Below are 7,500 nucleotides of genomic sequence, written 5' to 3' on the forward strand. Positions count from 1 at the left end.
CAAACACACTTGGTGTCTGGGGTGATTCAGAGCCGCCGCGGCTCGAAAGTGTCAACCTGTTTTAAAAGTCATCGCTATGCCGGCACAGGTGACTTTCAAGTTAAAGAGTTCTCTTTATTGGCTTTCAAAAAAATCTGCAAAGTGTCACAGAGATTTTGAGAAACTCTTTTTTTTCTTTATATTATTATAATATAATATAATGTGTATATGTTTTCGAAAAGCATCCACCAGCAATCCATGGTGAGCCTCTCTCTGCTGGCAAGCTCCTCCTGCCTGAGCCCGACGCTGTCGAGGCTCAACACGATTTCAGACTGACAAAGAGTTCGAAAATTGCCGCCTGATGTAGCTTTAAATGCTGACAGGTGACTTCCGAGTGCTCTTGTAAAGGTCTCCGCTTTGAAATTGAGAGCCTTTTGCCAAGTGTCACTTTTTCAGGCACTCTTAAAGTGCACCTGGGCTGTCAGAGAAAGCTCTGAAAATCGTGTTCTCGAAAATCTCCGGGTACCCGACCAATCCCTAGGTGCCCGAATGACAAGTGTCAATTCGGCAGGACGGCCTCCCACCTCCGGCCGCAGATGCGTCACTAAATCCCCGCAAAGGGGGCTTTCTCATTTCGGCATAGGGGCTTCCGCGGCCAACTCATTAACCTGTGCTCGGACTTTTTGTGCCACAAGTGCAAGGGACCGTTTGCCGGCAGCTACTCGCACCCCCCCGCCCAGGGGGGGAATCCTCTGACCGGAGATCCGAAACGCCGGCCGAATCCATCCCCGTCGGACTTCCGAAGGGGTTCCCTCGACCGACTGACTTCCGAACTCCTTTCTGGGCTTAAACGGGTGGAATTCGGACCCTCTCGCAAGGGAGCCGAAGCCCGCCAGCCCCGGGAGGCCTCGGGGCCGCCGTTTTCAAGCCCGACCAAAAAACCCGAAAAATGGGGAAAAATGGGAAAAATTCCCACTCCCAAAAGGCTTAAAAGTCGGTTGGGCGGCAGCCCGGGTCGGTCTCTGCAGACCTGGAGGCGCTAGACACAAGTCTGGTAAACAGGCTAAGTCTCGACATGCCACCTCTTACTATCCTGCAGGTACCCCGCCAATCCCCCCGGAACCGGCTGGCAATTGGCGAATCAGCGGGACGAATTTGAATTCGTGACCGACTCTCTGACACCGAATCGCCGCAAACGCGTTTCGATTTTTCGGCTTCGGTACCTCCCATCAGACTTTGACTGGCCATATCTCCGGACTCACGTGTCGCAGCCGGGACCTTCAGGTACCGTTCGACGCGTCTAACCCTGCCCCGTCGAATGGCGCCCCTCGCGGTGTGGTCCGATTTCCGCATTTTGGTCAGATTTGCCTCCAAATTTTTCAGATTGAGTTGACGAATGCCCCCTACGGGGTAACCTCTTGCCCTTTCGGACATGGTCCCTGTGACTTAATTTCCGCCTTTTGCTCAATCGTTTCCCCATTTATAATTAATTTTAAAAATCGGGTTACTCAGTTCTGGTTTACCAGTTCCCTCTTCGGACTTAGTTTTTGGTTAATCATTTCCGGTTCACCAGTTCCCGTTTTGGACTTAGTCTCTGCGGGCCGTTTCTCATCTTTTGGTTCATCAGTTCCCCTCTTTTAATAATTTTTTGGCTGCTTTCGTTTGATCATTTCCCTGCCTTCTGGGTGACTTTTGCCCCTTAGGACTTCATCGCCGCACATTATTTTCGACTTCTGGTTGATCATTTCACCCCTTTTAATCATTTTTGCAACTTTTGGTTAACCATTTCACCCAGCTTCTGGTTAACCATTTCCCCTTTGGGACTTAGTCTCTGAGCATTCTTTTGGGATTCTGGTTAATCATTTGCCAATTTTTAAAAAATGTTGCCGCTTTTGTTTAATGCTTTCTGGTCAACCTTTCCCTCTTTCAGACTTCACCGCGGCACATTGCTTTAGCCTCCTGGTTAATCATTTCACCCCTTTTAATCATTTTTGCAACTTTTGGTTAACCATTTCCCCCAGCTTCTGGTTAACCATTTCCCCTTTGGGACTTGGTCTCTGAGCATTCTTTTGGGATTCTGGTTAATCATTTGCCAATTTTTTAAAAATGTTGCCACTTTTGTTTAATGCTTTCTGGTCAACCTTTCCCTCTTTCAGACTTCACCGCGGCACATTGCTTCAGCCTCCTGGTTAATCATTTCACCCCTTTTAATCATTTTTGCAACTTTTGGTTAACCATTTCCCCCAGCTTCTGGTTAACCATTTCCCCTTTGGGACTTAGTCTCTGAGCATTCTTTTGGGATTCTGGTTAATCATTTGCCAATTTTTAAAAAATGTTGCCACTTTTGTTTAATGCTTTCTGGTCAACCTTTCCCTCTTTCAGACTTCACCGCGGCACATTGCTCCAGCCTCCTGGTTAATCATTTCACCCCTTTTAATCATTTTTGCAACTTTTGGTTAACCATTTCCCCCAGCTTCTGGTTAACCATTTCCCCTTTGGGACTTAGTCTCTGAGCATTCTTTTGGGATTCTGGTTAATCATTTGCCAATTTTTTAAAATGTTGCCACTTTTGTTTAATGCTTTCTGGTCAACCTTTCCCTCTTTCAGACTTCACCGCGGCACATTGCTTTAGCCTCCTGGTTAATCATTTCACCCCTTTTAATCATTTTTGCAACTTTTGGTTAACCATTTCCCCCAGCTTCTGGTTAACCATTTCCCCTTTGGGACTTAGTCTCTGAGCATTCTTTTGGGATTCTGGTTAATCATTTGCCAATTTTTAAAAAATGTTGCCACTTTTGTTTAATGCTTTCTGGTCAACCTTTCCCTCTTTCAGACTTCACCGCGGCACATTGCTTCAGCCTCCTGGTTAATCATTTCACCCCTTTTAATCATTTTTGCAACTTTTGGTTAACCATTTCCCCCAGCTTCTGGTTAACCATTTCCCCTTTGGGACTTAGTCTCTGAGCATTCTTTTGGGATTCTGGTTAATCATTTGCCAATTTTTAAAAAATGTTGCCGCTTTTGTTTAATGCTTTCTGGTCAACCTTTCCCTCTTTCAGACTTCACCGCGGCACATTGCTTTAGCCTCCTGGTTAATCATTTCACCCCTTTTAATCATTTTTGCAACTTTTGGTTAACCATTTCCCCCAGCTTCTGGTTAACCATTTCCCCTTTGGGACTTGGTCTCTGAGCATTCTTTTGGGATTCTGGTTAATCATTTGCCAATTTTTTAAAAATGTTGCCACTTTTGTTTAATGCTTTCTGGTCAACCTTTCCCTCTTTCAGACTTCACCGCGGCACATTGCTTCAGCCTCCTGGTTAATCATTTCACCCCTTTTAATCATTTTTGCAACTTTTGGTTAACCATTTCCCCCAGCTTCTGGTTAACCATTTCCCCTTTGGGACTTAGTCTCTGAGCATTCTTTTGGGATTCTGGTTAATCATTTGCCAATTTTTAAAAAATGTTGCCACTTTTGTTTAATGCTTTCTGGTCAACCTTTCCCTCTTTCAGACTTCACCGCGGCACATTGCTCCAGCCTCCTGGTTAATCATTTCACCCCTTTTAATCATTTTTGCAACTTTTGGTTAACCATTTCCCCCAGCTTCTGGTTAACCATTTCCCCTATGGGACTTAGTCTCTGAGCATTCTTTTGGGATTCTGGTTAATCATTTGCCAATTTTTAAAAAATGTTGCCGCTTTTGTTTAATGCTTTCTGGTCAACCTTTCCCTCTTTCAGACTTCACCGCGGCACATTGCTTTAGCCTCCTGGTTAATCATTTCACCCCTTTTAATCATTTTTGCAACTTTTGGTTAACCATTTCCCCCAGCTTCTGGTTAACCATTTCCCCTTTGGGACTTAGTCTCTGAGCATTCTTTTGGGATTCTGGTTAATCATTTGCCACTTTTTAAAAAATGTTGCCGCTTTTGTTTAATCGTTTCCCTGCTATGTGGTCAACCTTTTCCCCTTTCAGACTTCATCGCCGCGCATTGTTGTCGACTTCTGGTTAATCATTTTTCCCCTTTAAATCTTTTTTTGCCACTTTCGGTTAACCATTTCACCCAGCTTCTGGTTAACCATTTGCCCCATTATACTGAATTTTTCCGCTTTGGTTTAATCATTTCCCTGCTTTCTTGTCAACCTTTTCCCCTTTTGGACTTCGCCGCCGCACTTTGCTTTTGCCTTCTGGTTAAACATTTCTCCCCTTTTAATCCTTTTTCCCACTTTTGGTTCACCAGTTCACCCAGCTTCTGGTTAACCATTTCCCCTTTGGGACTTAAGTCTCTGAGCATTCTTTTGGGATTCTGGTTAACCATTTGCCACTTTTTTAAAAATGTTGCCGCTTTTGTTTAATGCTTTCCCTGCTTTCTGGTCAACCTTTTCCCCTTACGACTTCGCCGCCGCACTTTGCTTTCGCCTTCTGGTTAATCATTTCACCCCTTTTAATCCTTTTTCCCACTTTGGGTTGGACAGTTCACCCAGCTACTGGTTAACCATTTCCCCTTTGGGACTTAAGTCTCTGAGCATTCTTTTGTGATTCTGGTTCACCATTTGTCCCTTTTTAAAAGATATTGCTGCTTTTGATTAAACCTTTCCCTGCTTTGCGGTCGACCTATTCCTCTTTCAGACTTCATCGCCGCACCTTGTTTTCGACATCTGGTTCAACATTTCTCCCCTTTTAATCCTTTTTCCCACTTTTGGTTAAGCAGTTCACCCAGCTTCTGGTTCACCATTTGCCCCTTTTTACTGAATTTTTCTGCTTTTGTTTAATCATTTCCCTGCTTTGCGGTCGACCTATTCCTCTTTCAGACTTCATCGCCGCGCATTGTTTTCGACATCTGGTTCAACATTTCTCCCCTTTTAATCCTCTTTCCCACTTTTGGTTAAGCAGTTCACCCAACTTCTGGTTAACCATTTGCCCCTTCTTACTGAATTTTTCTGCTTTTGTTTAATCATTTCCCTGCTTTATGGTCAACCTTTTCCCCTTTAGGACTTCGCCGCCGCACTTTGCTTTCGCCTTCTGGTTAATCATTTCACAACATTTTAATCCTTTTTCCCACTTTTGGTTAAACAGTTCACCCAGCTTCTGGTTAACCATTTGCCCCTTTGGGACTTAAGTCTCTGAGCATTCTTTTGGGATTCTGGTTCACCATTTGTCCCTTTTTAAAAGATATTGCTGCTTCTGTTTAATCCTTTCCCTGCTTTGCGGTCAACCTTTTCCTCTTTCAGACTTCATCGCCGCGCATTGTTTTCGACATCTGGTTCAACATTTCTCCCCTTTTAATCCTCTTTCCCACTTTTGGTTAAGCAGTTCACCCAACTTCTGGTTCACCACTTGCCCCTTTTTACTGAATTTTTCTGCTTTTGTTTAATCATTTCCCTGCTTTCCGGTCAACCTTTCCCTCTTTCAGACTTAATCGCCGCACATTGTTGTCGACTTCTGGTTGATCAGTTCACCCCTTTTTTATCCTTTTTCCCACTTTGGGTTAAGCAGTTCACCCAGCTTCTGGTTAACCATTTGCCCCTTTGGCACTTAAGTCTCTGAGCATTCTTTTGGGATTCTGGTAAACCATTTGTCCCTTTTTAAAAAATGCTGCTGCTTTTGTTTAATGCTTGCCCTGCTTTGCGGTCGATCATTTCACCCCTTTTAATCCATTTTTGCCACTTTGGGTTAAACAGTTCACACAACTTCTGGTTCACCATTTCACATTTCGGAACTTTTATTCCCACCATTACTTTGGGCTTCTGGTTCATCATTTCACGCTGTTTTACAAATCTTTGCCGCTTCACTTTTAATCCACAAACCGTGGCTCGCTTTCGGGTGGGGGGGGGGGTAGCGGGTTTGGGCCGGGCACTCGACATCCCGGTGTGCGACCGGGTTCGTTCTGGTACCGCTCGGTGCCCCTCGTCCTGCTCTTGCCGCGGAAGCAAACCAGACGACCGTCGGTCTCACGCCCGAGGGGAGAGGAGGCGGAAAGCGGTTTGCAGCCTTTCGCTGTACCTCCGGCGGGCAGCGCCGCACCTCCGAGTGCTCGGTACCGTTCGCTGCACCTCGTCGGCCGCGCACGCAGCGAGCCAAACCCGGAGGAAATCGGCCTGTGCCTTCTCGAGATATGGGCCTCCGGGTGGGACGGACAAACCGGGGCCCCGAGCTCGCTTTCGGCGGCCCGGCACTCGACTTCCCGGTGTCCGAACGTGATCCTTCCGGTACCCTTCGGTGCCCCTTGCCCGACTCTAGCTCCCGTGCTGAAGCGGAGTCGGTCGGCCTGACGGCCTGCCGAGTTAACCAGCGGAAAGCGGTGCGCAGCCTTTCGCTTGCAGCTCCGGCGGGCAGCGCCGCACCTCCGGCTGCTCAGTGCCGTCCGCTGCTCCCCTTCCGGCTGCACGCAGCGAACCATACCCGGAGGAAATCGGCCTCGGCCTTCCGGAGATATGGGCCTGCGAGTGGGACCAATAAATCGGTGCACATTTCCGGCTCGGTTTCCGGCCTCGGCACTATCAGTTCACGCCGTCCGACCGACGTCGTTCTGGCACGGTTCCGTTGCTCCTTGATCCGGTCCAGCCACGGTAATCAGCCGAAGATGGTGGGGGGTAGGGGGGGGACACATTGCCCGCCGAGTTAGCCGGAGGAGATCGGCCTCGGACTTCCTCAGATATCAGCCTCCGGGTGGGACAGACAAACCGGGGACCCGAGCACGCTTTCGGCGGCCCGCTGGTCGACTTCCCGGTGTGCGACCGGGTTCGTTCCGGTACCGTTCGCTGCCCCTCGTCCTGCTCTAGCCGCGGAAACAAACCCGACGACCGTCGGTCTCACGCCCGCGGAGGGAGGCGGCGGAAAGTGGTTTGCAGCCTTTCGCTGTACCTCCGGCGGGCAGCGCCCGACCTCCGAGTGCTCGGTACCGTCCGCTGCGCCTGGTCCTGCCGCACACAACGAGCCATACCCGGTGGAAATCGGCCTGTGCCTTCCGGAGATATGGGCCTCCGGGTGGGACGGACAAACCGGGGCACCGAGCTCGCTTTCGGCGGCCCGCTAGTCGACTTCCCGGTGTGCGACCGGGTTCGTTCCGGTACCGTTCGCTGCCCCTCGTCCTGCTCTAGCCGCGGAACCAAACCGGACGACCGTCGGTCTCACGCCCGCGGAGGGAGGCGGCGGAAAGTGGTTTGCAGCCTTTCGCTGTACCTCCGGCGGGCAGCGCCCGACCTCCGAGTGCTCGGCACCGTCCGCTGCGCCTGGTCCGGCCGCACACAACGAGACATACCCGGTGGAAATCGGCCTGTGCCTTCCGGAGATATGGGCCTCCGGGTGGGACGGACAAACCGGGGCACCGAGCTCGCTTTCGGCGGCCCGCTAGTCGACTTCCCGGTGTGCGACCGGGTTCGTTCCGGTACCGTTCGCTGCCCCTCGTCCTGCTCTAGCCGCGGAACCAAACCGGACGACCGTCGGTCTCACGCCCGCGGAGGGAGGCGGCGGAAAGTGGTTTGCAGCCTTTCGCTGTACCTCCGGCGGGCAGCACCGCACCTC

The sequence above is a fragment of the Heptranchias perlo genome, unplaced genomic scaffold, assembly GCF_035084215.1.
Source record: "Heptranchias perlo isolate sHepPer1 unplaced genomic scaffold, sHepPer1.hap1 HAP1_SCAFFOLD_1698, whole genome shotgun sequence".
Classification (NCBI taxonomy): domain Eukaryota; kingdom Metazoa; phylum Chordata; class Chondrichthyes; order Hexanchiformes; family Hexanchidae; genus Heptranchias; species Heptranchias perlo.